At 30.4% G+C, this 22,116-nt stretch overlaps 1 protein-coding gene across 1 annotated transcript in view; it reads right to left on the reverse strand.

The window, feature by feature from the left end:
* The window catches only part of LOC128169270 (uncharacterized), a 48,967-nt gene extending 30,729 nt beyond the window's left edge, over nt 1–18,238 (reverse strand). The window contains exon 1 of the mRNA XM_052835429.1: nt 18,093–18,238. The gene's annotated coding sequence lies outside the window, so the exon portion shown is untranslated. The remainder of the gene's footprint in view (nt 1–18,092) is intronic.
* Nucleotides 18,239–22,116: the final 3,878 nt, after the last annotated feature.

Genomic DNA, 22,116 nt, shown 5'->3' on the forward strand with positions numbered 1-22,116 from the left:
GTTGTCTTAAGTACATTTATACCTAGAGCTATTTGCACCTTAGGCGTAAACAACTGACTGCTTAAAGTAAAAAAAATACTATAAAAAAAAACTTGCTTATATATTTGATATACAGTTGCTACTTTCAATGCATTTAATAATGTGTTTATCTTTAAAGTATTTAAAAAATTAACTTGTCATGTATAGAGATTGCAAGTCAAAAGTTGGAAGCAAAAACTCAGCATTGGGATATGCGGGTGAAAATGGTTAAAAATATTCTTAATTAGAAATGTATGATTCAAGCATTTGCAATATTATTATTTATTCAAGCATTTCAATTCTTAATACTAGTAGTTGACACAACAACCACTGAAACAGCAAAGATGTTTATTTGAGTTTTCGAAGATGCATTGGTTAAGGGTATGGCCGATTTTAATCATTTTAGGTAAAGTTAATATTTATACAAGATAACAACATAATTTAGTTCACTTCAGGTTGCATTACAAATAAGAGATAACATTTGTTTAAGGATATTCAAAAACAACGTTTATCGACACTCAAAATTAGATGGAGATAACAAAACACAATTGCTCATTTCTAACAATTCAAACAATTCTGAATACAAACAGACGCAAAATGTTACCTAAAAAATGCATTTTTTTTCATTTCATTTTAGATAGTGTTTTTTTAACAAACATTACTGTTATCCATATACATCTTTAAATATATAACCGAAGAACTGTTGCAGATATTACTAATTACTTACTGTATTCCCAATGCTGTTGAAAGAAATCAATCTATTTTATATTATTGTCCGTAAGTTTGCTCCACTAAGTAAATTTTTAAAGGGTTTTCTTTTTGCTTAACTATTATCTTATCAGATAGACATTTTCGTTTTAAATGCCGAACTTGTCAATTATATAGAAAACCGTAGGCTACCCTCACAATATTTCAGAACTGTTGCAGAAATTACTTAGTACCGTATATAGTCGTTTAAAAGTATCTTTAGCTAATAAGCCGGTTGCTTTTTTACAGATTTATTTTGAGGATTTGGCTGTTGACCCTCTTATTAGTTCGAGAACTCTTTTTTCTGGATAATTAGTATACAGATTTTTAAACAAATGAACACAATTTATCAAGCATAGCTAAATTCTAGATAAAAATTTTGTTGTTTGATCCCTCTGTTATTATTTTTAGATGCAATGCATTTTTAAAAAGTTGTCTTCAGTGAAGACATCTATCTTGTGGTTTATAATAACTTTCGATTTCGGACGCCATTTTTTTATAAAACACTACTGAAAACCTGGTATTAGCCCCTTAAATTATTTGAAATTCTTTTTAAAATAAGATGAGAGTGATTTGATCCCCTGATTAAAATGGGAATTAGCCCCTTTAAAAACCGATGTGTTAATTTGTGTTGTTTTAGGTGACATGCCAGATACCTACAGCCACCAATGTAGCTATCATCACCTCAGGTGTATTTAATATTGAATAGAAATAAAAATAAAACGATCTTTATTTATTTTTATTTTTTTTAAACAGAACAGAATTTATTTAATTTATTTTTATTAGATTCTATTTAATTTTTATATATTAAACAGATATTACTGTAATTTGATCCCGCTCGATCGCTTTTAGGCACCTTGGTTTTCAATTTCTAAAAACAGAGCTATATTTCTTAATGTTAGTGACTTTCGATTTTGGGCGCCATTGTTTCTTAAATCACTCATTACAACCGGAAAGAATAGCTCAAAAACTATTTTAAATGCGACTGAAAATAAAATGACAGTGATTTTATCCCCTGCTGCCTAATTAGGGTTGGTAATTAGCCCATTGAAGTCTGTGATGGATTGTGTTGTCTTAAGTACATTTATACCTAGAGCTATTTGCACCTTAGGCGTAAACAACTGACTGCTTAAAGTAAAAAAAATACTATAAAAAAAAACTTGCTTATATATTTGATATACAGTTGCTACTTTCAATGCATTTAATAATGTGTTTATCTTTAAAGTATTTAAAAAATTAACTTGTCATGTATAGAGATTGCAAGTCAAAAGTTGGAAGCAAAAACTCAGCATTGGGATATGCGGGTGAAAATGGTTAAAAATATTCTTAATTAGAAATGTATGATTCAAGCATTTGCAATATTATTATTTATTCAAGCATTTCAATTCTTAATACTAGTAGTTGACACAACAACCACTGAAACAGCAAAGATGTTTATTTGAGTTTTCGAAGATGCATTGGTTAAGGGTATGGCCGATTTTAATCATTTTAGGTAAAGTTAATATTTATACAAGATAACAACATAATTTAGTTCACTTCAGGTTGCATTACAAATAAGAGATAACATTTGTTTAAGGATATTCAAAAACAACGTTTATCGACACTCAAAATTAGATGGAGATAACAAAACACAATTGCTCATTTCTAACAATTCAAACAATTCTGAATACAAACAGACGCAAAATGTTACCTAAAAAATGCATTTTTTTTCATTTCATTTTAGATAGTGTTTTTTTAACAAACATTACTGTTATCCATATACATCTTTAAATATATAACCGAAGAACTGTTGCAGATATTACTAATTACTTACTGTATTCCCAATGCTGTTGAAAGAAATCAATCTATTTTATATTATTGTCCGTAAGTTTGCTCCACTAAGTAAATTTTTAAAGGGTTTTCTTTTTGCTTAACTATTATCTTATCAGATAGACATTTTCGTTTTAAATGCCGAACTTGTCAATTATATAGAAAACCGTAGGCTACCCTCACAATATTTCAGAACTGTTGCAGAAATTACTTAGTACCGTATATAGTCGTTTAAAAGTATCTTTAGCTAATAAGCCGGTTGCTTTTTTACAGATTTATTTTGAGGATTTGGCTGTTGACCCTCTTATTAGTTCGAGAACTCTTTTTTCTGGATAATTAGTATACAGATTTTTAAACAAATGAACACAATTTATCAAGCATAGCTAAATTCTAGATAAAAATTTTGTTGTTTGATCCCTCTGTTATTATTTTTAGATGCAATGCATTTTTAAAAAGTTGTCTTCAGTGAAGACATCTATCTTGTGGTTTATAATAACTTTCGATTTCGGACGCCATTTTTTTATAAAACACTACTGAAAACCTGGTATTAGCCCCTTAAATTATTTGAAATTCTTTTTAAAATAAGATGAGAGTGATTTGATCCCCTGATTAAAATGGGAATTAGCCCCTTTAAAAACCGATGTGTTAATTTGTGTTGTTTTAGGTGACATGCCAGATACCTACAGCCACCAATGTAGCTATCATCACCTCAGGTGTATTTAATATTGAATAGAAATAAAAATAAAACGATCTTTATTTATTTTTATTTTTTTTAAACAGAACAGAATTTATTTAATTTATTTTTATTAGATTCTATTTAATTTTTATATATTAAACAGATATTACTGTAATTTGATCCCGCTCGATCGCTTTTAGGCACCTTGGTTTTCAATTTCTAAAAACAGAGCTATATTTCTTAATGTTAGTGACTTTCGATTTTGGGCGCCATTGTTTCTTAAATCACTCATTACAACCGGAAAGAATAGCTCAAAAACTATTTTAAATGCGACTGAAAATAAAATGACAGTGATTTTATCCCCTGCTGCCTAATTAGGGTTGGTAATTAGCCCATTGAAGTCTGTGATGGATTGTGTTGTCTTAAGTACATTTATACCTAGAGCTATTTGCACCTTAGGCGTAAACAACTGACTACTTAAAGTAAAAAAAATACTATAAAAAAAAACTTGCTTATATATTTGATATACAGTTGCTACTTTCAATGCATTTAATAATGTGTTTATCTTTAAAGTAATTAAAAAATTAACTTGTCATGTATAGGGATCGCAAGTCAAAAGTTGGAAGCAAAAAATCAGCATTGGGATATGTGGGTGAAAATGGTTAAAAATATTCTTAATTAGAAATGTATGATTCAAGCATTTGCAATATTATTATTTATTCAAGCATTTCAATTCTTAATACTAGTAGTTGACACAACAACCACTGAAACAGCAAAGATGTTTATTTGAGTTTTCGAAGATGCATTGGTTAAGGGTATGGCCGATTTTAATCATTTTAGGTAAAGTTAATATTTATACAAGATAACAACATAATTTAGTTCACTTCAGGTTGCATTACAAATAAGAGATAACATTTGTTTAAGGATATTCAAAAACAACGTTTATCGACACTCAAAATTAGATAGAGATAACAAAACACAATTGCTCATTTCTAACAATTCAAACAATTCTGAATACAAACAGACGCAAAATGTTACCTAAAAAATGCATTTTTTTTTTCATTTCATTTTAGATAGTGTTTTTGTAACAAACATTACTGTTATCCATATACATCTTTAAATATATAACCGAAGAACTGTTGCAGATATTACTAATTACTTACTGTATTCCCAATGCTGTTGAAAGAAATCAATCTATTTTATATTATTGTCCGTAAGTTTGCTCCACTAAGTAAATTTTTAAAGGGTTTTCTTTTTGCTTAACTATTATCTTATCAGATAGGCATTTTCGTTTTAAATGCCGAACTTGTCAATTATATAGAAAACCGTAGGCTACCCTCACAATATTTCAGAACTGTTGCAGAAATTACTTAGTACCGTATATAGTCGTTTAAAAGTATCTTTAGCTAATAAGCCGGTTGCTTTTTTACAGATTTATTTTGAGGATTTGGCTGTTGACCCTCTTATTAGTTCGAGAACTCTTTTTTCTGGATAATTAGTATACAGATTTTTAAACAAATGAACACAATTTATCAAGCATAACTAAATTCTAGATAAAAATTTTGTTGTTTGATCCCTCTGTTATTATTTTTAGATGCAATGCATTTTTAAAAAGTTGTCTTCAGTGAAGACATCTATCTTGTGGTTTATAATAACTTTCGATTTCGGACGCCATTTTTTTATAAAACACTACTGAAAACCTGGTATTAGCCCCTTAAATTATTTGAAATTCTTTTTAAAATAAGATGAGAGTGATTTGATCCCCTGATTAAAATGGGAATTAGCCCCTTTAAAAACTGATGTGTTAATTTGTGTTGTTTTAGGTGACATGCCAGATACCTACAGCCACCAATGTAGCTATCATCACCTCAGGTGTATTTAATATTGAATAGAAATAAAAATAAAACGATCTTTATTTATTTTTATTTTTTTTAAACAGAACAGAATTTATTTATTTATTTGTATTAGATTCTATTTAATTTTTATATATTAAACAGATATTACTGTAATTTGATCCCGCTCGATCGCTTTTAGGCACCTTGGTTTTCAATTTCTAAAAACAGAGCTATATTTCTTAATGTTAGTGACTTTCGATTTTGGGCGCCATTGTTTCTTAAATCACTCATTACAACCGGAAAGAATAGCTCAAGAACTATTTTAAATGCGACTGAAAATAAAATGACAGTGATTTTATCCCCTGCTGACTAATTAGGGTTGGTAATTAGCCCATTGAAGTCTGTGATGGATTGTGTTGTCTTAAATACATTTATACCTAGAGCTATTTGCACCTCAGGCGTAAACAACTGACTGCTTAAAGTAAAAAAAAAATACTATAAAAAAAAAACTTGCTTATTTGATATACAGTTGCTACTTTCAATGCATTTAATAATGTGTTTATCTTTAAAGTAATTAAAAAATTAACTTGTCATGTATAGAGATTGCAAGTCAAAAGTTGGAAGCAAAAACTCAGCATTGGGATATGTGGGTGAAATGGTTAAAAATATTCTTAATTAGAAATGTATGATTCAAGCATTTGCAATATTATTATGTATTCAAGCATTTTGATTCTTAATACTAGTAGTTGACACAACAACCACTGAAACAGCAAAGATGTTTATTTGAGTTTTCGAAGATGCATTGGTTAAGGGTATGGCCGATTTTAATCATTTTAGGTAAAGTTAATATTTATACAAGATAACAACATAATTTAGTTCACTTCAGGTTGCATTACAAATAAGAGATAACATTTGTTTAAGGATATTCAAACAACGTTTATCGACACTCAAAATTAGATGGAGATAACAAAACACAATTGCTCATTTCTAACAATTCAAACAATTCTGAATACAAACAGACGCAAAATGTTACCTAAAAAATGCATTTTTTTTTTTCATTTCATTTTAGATAGTGTTTTTTGTAACAAACATTACTGTTATCCATATACATCTTTAAATATATAACCGAAGAACTGTTGCAGATATTACTAATTACTTACTGTATTCCCAATGCTGTTGAAAGAAATCAATCTATTTTATATTATTGTCCGTAAGTTTGCTCCACTAAATAAATTTTTAAAGGGTTTTCTTTTTGCTTAACTATTATCTTATCAGATAGGCATTTTCGTTTTAAATGCCGAACTTGTCAATTATATAGAAAACCGTAGGCTACCCTCACAATATTTCAGAACTGTTGCAGAAATTACTTAGTACCGTATATACTCGTTTAAAAGTATCTTTAGCTAATAAGCCGGTTGCTTTTTTACAGATTTATTTTGAGGATTTGGCTGTTGACCCTCTTATTAGTTCGAGAACTCTTTTTTTCTGGATAATTAGTATACAGATTTTTAAACAAATGAACACAATTTATCAAGCATAACTAAATTCTAGATAAAAATTTTGTTGTTTGATCCCTCTGTTATTATTTTTAGATGCAATGCATTTTTAAAAAGTTGTCTTCAGTGAAGACATCTATCTTGTGGTTTATAATAACTTTCGATTTCGGACGCCATTTTTTTATAAAACACTACTGAAAACCTGGTATTAGCCCCTTAAATTATTTGAAATTCTTTTTAAAATAAGATGAGAGTGATTTGATCCCCTGATTAAAATGGGAATTAGCCCCTTTAAAAACTGATGTGTTAATTTGTGTTGTTTTAGGTGACATGCCAGATACCTACAGCCACCAATGTAGCTATCATCACCTCAGGTGTATTTAATATTGAATAGAAATAAAAATAAAACGATCTTTATTTATTTTTATTTTTTTTAAACAGAACAGAATTTATTTATTTATTTGTATTAGATTCTATTTAATTTTTATATATTAAACAGATATTACTGTAATTTGATCCCGCTCGATCGCTTTTAGGCACCTTGGTTTTCAATTTCTAAAAACAGAGCTATATTTCTTAATGTTAGTGACTTTCGATTTTGGGCGCCATTGTTTCTTAAATCACTCATTACAACCGGAAAGAATAGCTCAAGAACTATTTTAAATGCGACTGAAAATAAAATGACAGTGATTTTATCCCCTGCTGACTAATTAGGGTTGGTAATTAGCCCATTGAAGTCTGTGATGGATTGTGTTGTCTTAAATACATTTATACCTAGAGCTATTTGCACCTCAGGCGTAAACAACTGACTGCTTAAAGTAAAAAAAAAATACTATAAAAAAAAAACTTGCTTATTTGATATACAGTTGCTACTTTCAATGCATTTAATAATGTGTTTATCTTTAAAGTAATTAAAAAATTAACTTGTCATGTATAGAGATTGCAAGTCAAAAGTTGGAAGCAAAAACTCAGCATTGGGATATGTGGGTGAAATGGTTAAAAATATTCTTAATTAGAAATGTATGATTCAAGCATTTGCAATATTATTATGTATTCAAGCATTTTGATTCTTAATACTAGTAGTTGACACAACAACCACTGAAACAGCAAAGATGTTTATTTGAGTTTTCGAAGATGCATTGGTTAAGGGTATGGCCGATTTTAATCATTTTAGGTAAAGTTAATATTTATACAAGATAACAACATAATTTAGTTCACTTCAGGTTGCATTACAAATAAGAGATAACATTTGTTTAAGGATATTCAAACAACGTTTATCGACACTCAAAATTAGATGGAGATAACAAAACACAATTGCTCATTTCTAACAATTCAAACAATTCTGAATACAAACAGACGCAAAATGTTACCTAAAAAATGCATTTTTTTTTTTCATTTCATTTTAGATAGTGTTTTTTGTAACAAACATTACTGTTATCCATATACATCTTTAAATATATAACCGAAGAACTGTTGCAGATATTACTAATTACTTACTGTATTCCCAATGCTGTTGAAAGAAATCAATCTATTTTATATTATTGTCCGTAAGTTTGCTCCACTAAATAAATTTTTAAAGGGTTTTCTTTTTGCTTAACTATTATCTTATCAGATAGGCATTTTCGTTTTAAATGCCGAACTTGTCAATTATATAGAAAACCGTAGGCTACCCTCACAATATTTCAGAACTGTTGCAGAAATTACTTAGTACCGTATATACTCGTTTAAAAGTATCTTTAGCTAATAAGCCGGTTGCTTTTTTACAGATTTATTTTGAGGATTTGGCTGTTGACCCTCTTATTAGTTCGAGAACTCTTTTTTTCTGGATAATTAGTATACAGATTTTTAAACAAATGAACACAATTTATCAAGCATAACTAAATTCTAGATAAAAATTTTGTTGTTTGATCCCTCTGTTATTATTTTTAGATGCAATGCATTTTTAAAAAGTTGTCTTCAGTGAAGACATCTATCTTGTGGTTTATAATAACTTTCGATTTCGGACGCCATTTTTTATAAAACACTACTGAAAACCTGGTATTAGCCCCTTAAATTATTTGAAATTCATTTTGAAATAAGATGAGAGTGATTTGATCCCCTGATTAAAATGGGAATTAGCCCCTTTAAAAACTGATGTGTTAATTTGTGTTGTTTTAGGTGACATGCCAGATACCTACAGCCACCAATGTAGCTATCATCACCTCAGGTGTATTTAATATTGAATAGAAATAAAAATAAAACGATCTTTATTAAGGTCTTCCGTTTCCAACGGAAGACCTTCTTGTTATTGCTTTGTTTCTTTTTCACTATTATTTTTATTCTTTTTTTTCTGTCACGTTTTCTCAAAAATGCTTTAGCCGATTTTCATGAAACTTTCAGATCTTATTCATGACAAAATTTGTAAGAAAATTACGAGAGCTTTTTTTGGTCGTCACTTCCGATACCGAGATATTTAAGATTTTACGTTTTTGCTTGTTCACGACTTTTCTCAAAAAGTATTTAAGATAGAACCTTCAAATTTTCAGAGATGGTAGAGAGTGAACGGCCGCAGTGCCCTTCCCACATCCGAACGTCCTCCGTCACTTCCGGTTGTCACCGGAAGGAAATGAAAAACCTTATTTTTTCAATTTTTTAAACTTGAGTTTTATTTATGTTTTTATTCGATAGAGACGTCTAAAACACTTCAGAATATAAAATTCGTTTTAAAATCGATCAAAGCATTCCTGAGATTTTGAGCTCAAAAGTTCTGAAGCGAGAGTCCGCGTAGCTCAGTCGTTAAAGTGTTGGACTTGTGCCCAGGCGACCCAGGTTCCGTCCCCGAGTGCCGATTATTTTTTCTTCCCTAATTTTGTTTTCTTTAACGATTTTATCTTTAAAATGGTAGTTTTTATTGTTTTCCATTTTATTTTTATCATAAATAAAAATAATAACAGTTTTTTTAGTACAAATATAGTTTTCGTTTCTGTCAGCAGTTTGCTTAATTCAGACGCTCGTCGCATCGCCGGCATCAAAGACATGCCGCCGAAGCGCCCCTGCAGTACGACCGCATTAGAGTTCACTGGGTCGCATTGCCGGCATCAAAGAAATGCCGCAATCTCCATGATTGTATGCACACAACATTTAGCAATACACCAACGATATTCTACATGGCTTTAAAAGGAGGACTGATTAGTACTTATCCACATAACTATAGAGATACACGCATGCATGTATACATGCGTTCATTGACATATGTTGCTTATATATTGATTTCCTGAACACTATATATAAAACACTATGAAATCTCTCTCTCTCTCTCTCTCTCTCTCTCTCTCTCACCCTGACAACCGGGTGACTGCGATACGGTGTGAAAACTGACCACCTTGTATCTGTGTTTGGGCCTATGTATTAACAGATGTAAACACTCATCGTTGATATACACTGTTGAAACAAAGAGTCTGATTATTCACTTTTGATTTATAAAAATCATCACGGCAGGGTGAATTGGGATTGATATCATTTACAATCAGTCTTATAAAGTTTAGATTTATTTACAAAAGTCTATAAACATGTACATGTTCGCCCAAAAGCGGGATTAGTGATTAAGCAGCGGGGTCAATAATTCTCTCTCTCTCTCTCTCTCATTATAGCTAGATAAACAATGAATGTGCATATCCGTATAAATTAGCCTAGCGAACATTTTATATGGGTATAATATATGTATTAATTTATTAAATCAGAATTTGAATTAATTATTCTCCCCTGGGAATAAACCCCGTTTCAAAATCGCCCTCATTTGGTTTCAGACTTTTGAAGAGTCATCGGACAATATGCTTTGCCCTGCGTATAATCTCTCTCGGATGGGGATCCGATTACTATTGATGAAATAAAATCACTATTATTGATGAAATAAAATGTTTTTCTATTAACTTATATAGCAAATTAAAAATGCTGAGATGGATTGAAAATACGCTTCATATATCAGACGTCCGCGTCAATTTGTTCCCGCCCATTTCAAACGTTTTGACCTGTTGCATTCATCTCCATGTACCTAATGTTAATGCTATACATATATTAGAATAAAAGTAAATATCAAAGAAAAAATCATAACTAAGATTTTGAGATTTTTAAATTTCAAATCAATGGTACAGTGGCTTATACAGCGCTTATACATTGTTCTAACATATGTATTTTGTTTAGAAATTGTGTAATATGTGATATTTAGAATTTAATATTCTACGTTAAATATAGAAGTCACCGACCAACCCCCCCCCCCCAATTCATAAAATCATTTAGTTTTTCTGGTCCGATTTTACTTGATCTTTGATCTTGGGCCTTTAATTTCAACTAAGTACCATTCTAGATTACTGTACTAATTATGATTAATTATAGTACAAATTATACTAATTATAGTACAAGTTGAAAAACACTCTTCAATTAAGATTTAGACAAAAACAGTCTTTTATTATTAGGGTCTTCCGTCTTCAGCGGAAGACCCTTCTATTCTTATTGTTATTAGGGTCTTCCGTTTACAAAGGAAAACCCTCTTTTTTTTCTTCGGTTTCTTTTTATTACAGGTTATTAGACCTGTAATTAAGTCAAAAGACCTCTTATTTAATATGAAATAAAATGGGACTGGTCCTTAAAATTAAGGATCCTACAGTGTGGATAATCCTTCATCCATCGCTCTTTTAGATCACATCTGCATTTCCTGATATGTTTCGTTGATGAAGATAAAAGGCAAGGTCATTTCCTCTTCTAAAAATCGGACGGAAGACCTCCTCGTTGCTCGCAACGAGATCGTATCTAGTTTATTTTTATTTTTTTTAAACAGAACAGAATTTATTTAATTTATTTTTATTAGATTCTATTTAATTTTTATATATTAAACAGATATTACTGTAATTTGATCCCGCTCGATCGCTTTTAGGCACCTTGGTTTTCAATTTCTAAAAACAGAGCTATATTTCTTAATGTTAGTGACTTTCGATTTTGGGCGCCATTGTTTCTTAAATCACTCATTACAACCGGAAAGAATAGCTCAAAAACTATTTTCTATGCGACTGAAAATAAAATGACAGTGATTTTATCCCCTGCTGACTAATTAGGGTTGGTAATTAGCCCCTTGAAGTCTGTGATGGATTGTGTTGTCTTAAGTACATTTATATATAGATCTATTAGCACCTCAGGCGTAAACAATTGACTGCTTAAAGTAAAAAAAAATACTATGAAAAAAAAACTTGCTTATATATTTGATATACAGTTGCTACTTTCAATGCATTTAATAATGTGTTTATCTTGAAAGTAATTAAAAAATTAACTTGTCATGTATAGGGATCGCAAGTCAAAAGTTGGAAGCAAAAAAATCAGCATTGGGATATGTGGGTGAAAATGGTTAAAAATATTCTTAATTAGAAATGTATGATTCAAGCATATGCAATATTATTATGTATTCAAGCATTTCAATTCTTAATACTACTAGTTGACACAACAACCGCTGAAACAACAGATATTTTTTTTGAGTTTTCGAAGATGCATTGGTTAAGGGTAGTGCCAATCAGGTGAGATAAATTTAAATTTATACAAAATAACGACATAATTTAGTTTACGTCAGATTGCATTAAAATAAGAGATAACATTTGTTTAAGGATATTCCAAAACGACGATTTTTGTCATTCAAAATTAAATGGAGATAACAAAACAGAATTGCTTATTTCTAATAGTTTAAACAACTCTGAATATGAACAGATGCAACATGTTACCTTAAAAAGACATTGTTTTTCATTTTATTTTAGATAGTGTTTTTTTAACAAACATTACTGTTATCCATATACATCTTTAAATATATAACTGAAGAACTGTTGCAGAAATTACTAATTACTTACTGTATTTCCAATGCTGTTGAAAGAAATCAATCTATTTTATATTATTGTCCGTAAAGTTTGTTCCACTAGGTAACTTTTTAAGGGTTTTTTTTTGCTTAACTATTATCTTATCAGATTGGCATTTTCGTTTAAAATGCCGAACTCGTCATTACTATAGAAAACCGTAGGGTACCCTCACAATATTTCAGAACTTTTGCAGAAATTACTTAGTACCGTATATACTCGTTTATTAGTAGCGTTCGCTAATAAGCCGGTTGCTTTTTTACAGATTTCTTTTAAAGATTTTGCTGTTGATCCTCTTATTAGTCGAGAACTTTTTCTGGATAATTGGTATACAGATTCTTAAACAAATGAACACAATTTATCAAGCATAACTAAATTCTAGATAAAAATTTTGTTCTTTGACCCCTCTGTTATTATTTTAAGATGCAATGCATTTTTGAAAAGCTGTCTTTAGTGAAGACATCTATCTTGTGGTTTATAAAAACTTTCGATTTTGGACGCCATTTTTTATAAAACACTAATGAAAACCTGGAATAAGTCCTTAAATAATTTAAAATACTATTTAAAATAAAATAATAGTGATTTGATACACTGATTAAAATGGTAATTAGCCTCTTTTAAAACTGTTGTGTGAGGTTGTGTTGTTTTAGGTGACATGCCAGATACCTACAGCCACCAATGTAGCTATCATCACCTCAAGTGTATTTAATATTGAATAGAAATAAAAATAAAACGATCTTTATTTATTTTTATTTTTTTTAAACCACACAGAATTTATTTAATTTATTTTTATAAGATTCTATTTAATTTTTATATATTAAACAGATATTCCTGTTATTTGAATCCGCTCGATCGCTTTTAGACACCTTGATTTTCAATTTCTATAAACAGAACTATATTTCTTATGGTTAGAAACTTTCGATTTTGGACGCCATTATTTCTTAAATCACTCATTACAATCGAAGAAAATAGTTCAAAAACTATTTTAAATACGACTGAAAATAAAATGACAGTGATTTTATCCCCTGCTGTCTAATTAGGGTTGGTAATTAGCCCCTTGAAGTCTGTGATGGATTGTGTTGTCTTAAGTACATTTATACCTAGAGCTATTAGCACCTCAGGCGTAAACAATTGACTGCTTAAAGTAAACAAAATACTATGAAAAAAAAACTTGCTTATATATTTGATATACAGTTGCTACTTTCAATGCATTTAATAATGTGTTTATCTTGAAAGTAATTATAAAATTAACTTGTCATGTATAGGGATCGCAAGTCAAAAGTTGGAAGCAAAAAATCAGCATTGGGATATGTGGGTGAAAATGGTTAAAAAAATTCTTAATTAGAAATGTATGATTCAAGCATTTGCAATATTATTATGTATTCAAGCATTTTGATTCTTAATACTACTAGTTGAAACAACAACCGCTGAAACAGCAGATATGTTTATTTGAGTTTTCGAAGATGTATTGGTTAAGGTTATGGCCGATTTTAATCAGGTGAGGTAAAGTTAATATTTATACAAGATAACAACATAATTTAGTTCACCTCAGGTTGCATTACAAATAAGAGATAACATTTGTTTAGGGATATTCAAAAACGACGTTTATCGACACTCAAAATTAGATGGAGATAACAAAACAAGATTGCTCATTTCTAATAATTCAAACAACTCTGAATACAAACAGATGCAAAATGTTACCTAAAAAAGACATTGTTTTTCATTTTATTTTAGATAGTGTTTTTGTAACAAATATTACTGTTATCCATATGCATCTATAAATATATAACTGAAGAACTGTTGCAGAAATAACCAATTACTTACTGTATTCCCAATGCTGTTGAAAGAAATCAATCTATCTTATTTTATTGTCCGTAAGTTTGTTCCACTAGGTAACTTTTTAATGGATTTTTTGCTTAACTATTATCCTATCAGATAGGCATTTTCGTTTTAAATGCCGAACTTGTCATTTCTATAGAAACCGTAGGGTACCCTCACAATATTGCAGAACTGTTGCAGAAATTACTTAGTACCGTATTTACTCGTTTATAAGTATCGTTCGCTAATAAGCCGGTTGCCTTTTTATAGATTTATTTTAAAGGTTTTGCTGTTGACCCTCTTATTAGTCGAGAACTTTTTCTGGATAATTGGTATACAGATTCTTAAACAAATGAACACAATTTATCAAGCATAACTAAATTCTAGATAAAAATTTTGTTGTTTGATCCCTCTGTTATTATTTTTAGATGCAATGCATTTTTGAAAAGTTGTCTTCAGTGAAGACATCTATCTTGTGGTTAAAATAACTTTCGATTTTGGACGCCATTTTTTATAAAACACTAATAAAAACCTGGAGAAAGCTCTAAATTATTTAAAATAATTTTTAAAATAAATTGATAGTGATTTGATCCCCTAATTAAAATGGTAATTAGCCCCTTTTAAAACTGATGTGTAAGCTTGTGTTGTTTTAGGCGTCATGCAAGCTACCTATAGCCACCAACGTAGCTATCATCACCTCAAGTGTACTTAATTATGAATAGAAATAAAAATAAAACGATCTTTATTTTTTTTTATTTTTTTTAAACCACACAGAATTTATTTAATTTATTTTTATAAGATTTTATTTAATTTTTATATATTAAACAGATATTCCTGTTATTTGAATCCGCTCGATCACTTTTAGGCACCTTGATTCTCAATTTCTATAAACAGAACTATATTTCTTTAGATTAGAAAATTTCGATTTTGGGCGCCATTATTTCTTAAATCACTCATTACAACCGAAAAAAAATAGCTCAAAAACTATTTTAAGTGCGACTGAAAATAAAATGACAGTGATTTTATCCCCTGCTGACTATTTAGGGTTGGTATTAAGCCCCTTGAAGTCTGTGATGGATTGTATTGTCTTAAGTACATGTACTTATAACTATTAGCACCCCAGGCGTGAATAATTGACTACTGAAAGTAAAACAAAATACTATGAAAAAAAACCTTGCTTATACATTTGATATACAGTTGCTACTTTTAATGCATTAAATACATTTAAAGTAATTATAAAATTAACTTGTCATGTAAAGGGATCGCAAGTCAAAAGTTAGAAGCCAAAAATCAGCATTGGAATATGTGGGTGAAAATGGTTAAAAATATTCTTTATTCGAATTGTATGATTCAAGCATTTGCAATATTATTATGTATTCAAGCATTTCGATTCTTAATACTACTAGTTGACACAACAACCGCTGAAACAGCAAAGATGTTTATTTGAGATTTCGAAGATGCATTGGTTAAGGGTATGGACGATTTTAATCAGGTGAGATAAAGTTAATATTTATACAAGATAACGACATAATTTAGTTCACCTCAGGTTGCATTACAAATAAGAGATAACATTTGTTTAAGGATATTCAAAAACGACGTTAATTGACACTCAAAATTAGATGGAGATAACAATTCTGAATACAAACAGACGCAAAATGTTACCTAAAGAAGACATTGTTTTTCATTTTATTTTAGATTGTGCTTTTGTAACAAATATTACTGTTATCCATATACATCTTTAAATATATAACTGAAGAACTGTTGCAGAAATTACTAATTACTTACTGTATTTCCAATGCTGTTGAAAGAAATCAATCTATTTTATATTATTGTCCGTAAGTTTGTTCCACTAGGTAACTTTTTAAGGTGTTTTTTTTGCTTAACTATTATCTTATCAGATTGGCATTTTCGTTTTAAATGCCGAACTCGACATTACTATAGAAAACCGTAGGGTACCCTCACAATACTGCAGAACTGTTGCAGAAATTACTTAGTACCGTATATACTCGTTTATAAGTAGCGTTCGCTAATAAGCCGGCTGCCTTTTTACAGATTTATTTTGAAGATTTTGCTGTTGACTCTCTTATTAGTCGAGAACTTTTTCTGGATTATTGGTATACACTGTATTCAGGATACAGGATAAGCAGGCAGTGTGTGTGTGTGTGGGGGGGGGGGGGGGGCAGACTAATCAAAAAAAAATTGTCAGCTGGGGGGAGGGGGGGGGGTAATATATCTATAACCTCAATTTCACTCCCAATTTCCTTATTTGAATACCATTTTTTTTACATACTCCCAACAATGTGGGGAGAGGGGCACCTTCATGATAATTCAATTTTTTTATGTAAATTAAAAAAAAATAGTTACTGCGAGAAAAAAGTATATCTCGAATAGTTTTGTACGTTTTAATTACTTGTGTGTTTAGATCAATTCTATGTAGGAATCAAAATTCGGTAAACTCGCAGTCATATATTTTCTTCACATATTACAGTTTGATAGAATTGATGTTTAAAATAAAAGCTTAACACTATTTACTTGTTACTGTGTGGTCCCGTTGACATGATACCAAACATGATAAGATGTAAACAAAAAATGTCATTTTAATGCTGATTTAAAATCAAATTCTGAGTAATGGCAACATTTTTGGCTTTCCAGGAGAAACATATTTTACAGAAAAATTGTCATTAAGCTTCAAAATGAGTATTCTTATCTAATTTGTATTTAAAATGCAAATTTTGAATTTTTTTTTACAACCTATTACGTTGTGCAATAAAAAAAAATAAAAACGAATGGCTTCAATGAAGGTAAGTTTTGCTATCTTATGCATCGATTAGCATGGTAATAGTTTCCCCTAGCAACCAAGTTTAAGTGTCTTTTTAAGTTTTAAACCTAGGTGTGTCCATGTATGAAATGTGTATGAAATTTGGTGTCTAAGCGTGATGAGACTTTATAGAAATCTTTATTTCTTACAAAAAATGGATTTTAAATATGAAATATTTAGCTGATTTAGTGACTAAACATGCGATTTAACCAAGGACATTAGATGATAAGGAAAACAAAGGAACCGTTCTTCTTTTATTTTCTAAACACGAAAGAGCTTGAAAATTAAGATATCATATATAGAAATGGAATCAGTCTATATTTGACTATTTCTCAAATTCATAAAAGGAAAAATAATGAACCACGCATATTTTTTTTAAATATTAACTAATCATCAAACTGTTGGTGTTTCTTGATATGTATCTACTTAGTGTAATGTGTTAAAATTTTTGACTGAATATGATATTTTTGTCTCAGAAGTTTCACCGAGAGAATATTCAATTTTATATGAGCAATGTCTAACGTGTTCGTAATCGTAAAACTTCAGACAAGTGTATATGAATTTAAACTTGAATGACCCGCTCTATAACCCCTAAAACGTAATGTAAAAATCAATAAAGCGTGTGGCCAGATAAGCGGAGTTATGTAAACTTGTCTCTTTAAATAGGTGTAGCTCTGTTTTTCTAGCGTCTTACTTTCGTTTATTTTATAATACATTTATTTTGAATATCTGTTTTCGTCGTACCCAGCATTTGTTTATTCACTGTAATCCGTAAATGTCCTATTTACTGCTTACTCATTCTCAATGTCAAAGCACTTTGTGTCCAGTATAATGTACTGTTTAAAATTAACCTGGAGAAAAGCAGATTGTTTACAAATCAAAGTAACAGGTTTTCCTATGAGGGCACCCGTTCATTACCAACGTGTTAAAAACTGTTCTTTGCTTATGTTATTGTTTTTATTTCAATATATTTGAATTAGATTTTCATAAAGACAATTTTATACTTACCAGTACAATTCCACTAGGGCAACACAAGGTGCACAAATGTAAACGAGCGGTTGCCAAGCATTATACCTTTGCCTACGTGATATCAACTTCTATATCCGTTATCAAGTGTTCTTCCACGATTATTTTTGTCGCAGGTAAATTCGTATTTGCGGACATCGATTTATGATAAGACGTTGCACTTCAAATATTCAGAAAACAAAGTTTAAAACACGGTTTTATTAAATAACCTATAGACGTTGTTATCCCCGATAGCAAAACTACACAAATCGATATTGACTAGACAAGGTAAATAGAAAAGGAACATAATACTAAGTTTTTTAAACCTGATTTTTTAAAAATGTATATATAGCCAATGTTCACATTGTGTTACATAAGTTATACAAATTGTTCAAGAAAGGGAGCATTTTTGTCAGAAGTTGTGATTAAGCAAGTTCCATTCACAACCTTCCTCCCCCTCCCCCCCCCCAAAAAAAAAATACAAATAAAAAAACATAAAAACGCACTGATTACAATACAGTCCCTGAAACGTTCTATTTGCGCTCACTGTGCGTTCACAAAGCGTACACTTTACATTCACCGTTCGTTTAACCCTAACCCTTCACTTATCTTTCAGTTCGTTTTCATTCATTTTCATTCGGAACTCTAAAATGAAAAGATCGGTCTTTGCGAGTCAAAGCATAATGAGAAAAGAACCTGTCCGTAAAGGTTAAAGACAACCTACACTACACGTGAAACATCTTTTTAATAAGAATTTAATCCGTAGAAATTAAGTTCACATTTTTGAGCAGGTCAGTTTATAGTCCCCTACCAATTCTCACCGGAGGGGACTATAGCTTTCCTCTGCGTCCGTCAGTCCGTCCGTCTGTCTGTCTGTCTGTCTGTCTGTCTGTCCGTCCGTCCGTCTGTCTGTGAAATTTGCTGAACAGCTTCAAAATGTCAAACTACTGATCAAGTTTACACTTTATTAATGTCTGGTTGACATTTTTCCGAGAAAATTAATTTTTTATATTCAAATTTTTAATGTTCGGGTTCGATATTCTGCATAACAGTGCATTGTTTTAACATTTTCCACAAACCGGTAGGGGACGTGTATTGCTTATGCAATACTCTCAGAATGCTTGTTGTTGTTGGTTTTTATTATTACAAGGTGTATATCTTTACATCATTTCTATCAAGAAGTCGTTTAATATGCGTTTAAAAAAATGCGATGCTAATAATTAATAATCAAAGTACTGAAGAACTGACGGGAGTTGATTTTGTCGATGTTTATTTATTTTAAAATCAATGATATGTTATTTTGCATGACAAGAACATGTAGTTTCAAATTTAAAGTACACACATTTCTATAATATGAATTTTTTTACTTTTTCGACAAGAATGTCCACAAACTCCCATATGAATCATGTTAAATAATATTTAACAATAAAATTAATTCAATCAAACTATGTATCAGTAATAGAAATATTTCTCAAAAATTGTATGGATCCAAGCAATATTGAACTCTAGTCTTGATCAACCAAATGCTAGGCTGAAACCGTAAATTTCCGACAAGGATTTACGGAGGCAGCCAAGCGTCGAGTTGAACGAGACTATATTGAACTCTGGCGTAGAAATACATACGACTATAAAAAATATTTAAATTTATCGTACCATTTAAAATCTGACTATTTTCAAGGTATTTATAAAAAGACAATGCTTTAGCATACATTACATCGAATTCATCAATTATTTTCAAGAACTAAGTCTTGTCAGCAGCAATGAATTGTGCTGAGGTCCAAACACTTTCACTTTCGGTTTGACTGAGTAACTGCATAGCAGAGTTGATTAAAATCAACTCCCAAAAATAAAAGCAGTAACGTTTTCTTTCAAATTAAGACACTCCTTGACACTGGTATTATCGGGGTGTCTGTTTCAACTGTCACCCCTCCTCCCCATCCAACAGGCATTATTTTTGACGATTCGAAAGTGACGTAAGTATGAATTTACTGAAAAAAATTTAGGTTAAACAATAAAGCTTTAAAGGACTATGTGCGATATTATGCATTGTTTACCCCCAAAATCAAAGTTTTATAAAGAGCTTTATAAATAGGGTGAAAAATAGTTAAAATCATATTGAAAATAAGGGTGTAAAAGGTTATCACCACAGTGACGTAATAATGTAGAAATTACGCCATGAAGATCGTCTTTTTGTGATAAATTGGTGTTTTGCAGCAAATTATGGTTGTTATCTGATGGTTTTTCGAATGGGAAACATCTAGTGCAGGCTTGCTCAAGTACCACTTTTTAGTATAATGTGTATAATTTTATGAAGAAAAACATATCCTAAAATCGTACTTCGCAGACCTGCGCTCTATACATCCGATTGCAGAATATAAAGCAAAAATGAGAATATTTCATTTGTTTGCAAAGAACTAAGTGCGGTTTGGGTCATTTTATGCCCCCTCTCAGAATCCAACAATTTTTATACTGAAAGGTGGATATGGGTCAACCTTTTAATTTATGACTTAATTGTACTGTTTTGACGTCATGTTGCCTAGCAACGGTCCATGAAAACTCACCCCTTTTCAGCATATGTTTTTATCCTCTAATTTATTAAATTTGTTTTTTTAAGTTACAAATCCAGGCAAATATTTCCAATGCAGTTTTAATAGTAATTGACATGTTTGTGTAATGAGAAAAATTAACCATAGCAACAAAACAAAAGTATCCAAGCAACCAATATTACCATAGCAACAAGTTCATAACATGTATCTTAACAAATTTATCAATCTAATTACTACAGCAAAGTATATTGTAGAATATTTTTTTTTATATATTTAATATATCACCTGCATATGCATCAAAATTCTCCCTAGCAACAGCTAACTTGTTACCATGGGAACCATTACAAATTAATTACAATGCATCAAACACAATACTTAAATAAAGCAAAGCTTCTTTTAAACATTATGTTATTACAGTGGTGTGCTTTAAATTCAAGAATTGAAAAGTCAGATTTCCATTGTCATTTTTTTTCTTCAAAATAAAGTAATGTAGCAATAAAAGCATATCTTTATGCCAACTACGGTAATTTCATATGATGTCTATATTAGACAAACAGTTAGTTAAAGAACAAACAACAATTGATGTAAAATAACATTATACATGTACATGTCTATGAATTAACATACCATCTACACATGCATTTAAGTATGTACTCCTATACTCCTAGGAGCAATCTACGCGGCTATGTTAAGGCTGCCCGATTAATTTCACAGCGCTATGTAGAAATTCACTTGTCTGTACTTCATAAGATATGACGTCATAGTTAACTTTGACGTCACGATCTGCATTCCTTTCGATCGTTCTTAGGGAATGTATCGTAACGTAATAAGTGATATTCATTGTGCATAATAAAACCGCTTCATTCCTTTACATAGACACTGTTGTAAATACTAGTGATACTAAATTCAATATCACCGATATGGAGTATAAAAAAATCAACAGTTTTAAAGCTTCGTAATAGGTAAATAACTATTCATAAACTAATGGTTTTGAGACTCCCCCTGCTACGTGTAATCTAATGAATGGTGATATGTATGTGCATATAAAAAACGGCTTGCCACAAATGAAAGATAAAAACAATCTTAGTATATTTTACGTGAAATCGGGAGAGAAAATAAGTACCACTGTGAATCTTGCTGGGGGAAACCTACCGATTGACCCGATTGTGTGTAAATCGAGCCTAAAAGGTAAAAATATGCCTAATTTCGATGGCGGTGCGAAATGTTTTGACAATATTTCAAATAAACGAAATATTTATATGAACCCCCAGCAAGAAATGCAAAATACATTACTTATCGAAGGATTTCTCATAAAAATATTTTTGATTTAATGTCATTGTTCACTTGTGCCGATGCGATTTTTATAGATTATTTACCGTGTTAGAATACACCCGTCACGTGCTTAAGAAAAATATATGACGTCACAAAAATACATCAAATATAGTGTTGGATGCCACTGTTAACTTATGTAATAAAAGTTT

This window comes from Crassostrea angulata, unplaced genomic scaffold (genome assembly GCF_025612915.1).
Source record: "Crassostrea angulata isolate pt1a10 unplaced genomic scaffold, ASM2561291v2 HiC_scaffold_112, whole genome shotgun sequence".
Lineage (NCBI taxonomy): Eukaryota > Metazoa > Mollusca > Bivalvia > Ostreida > Ostreidae > Magallana > Magallana angulata.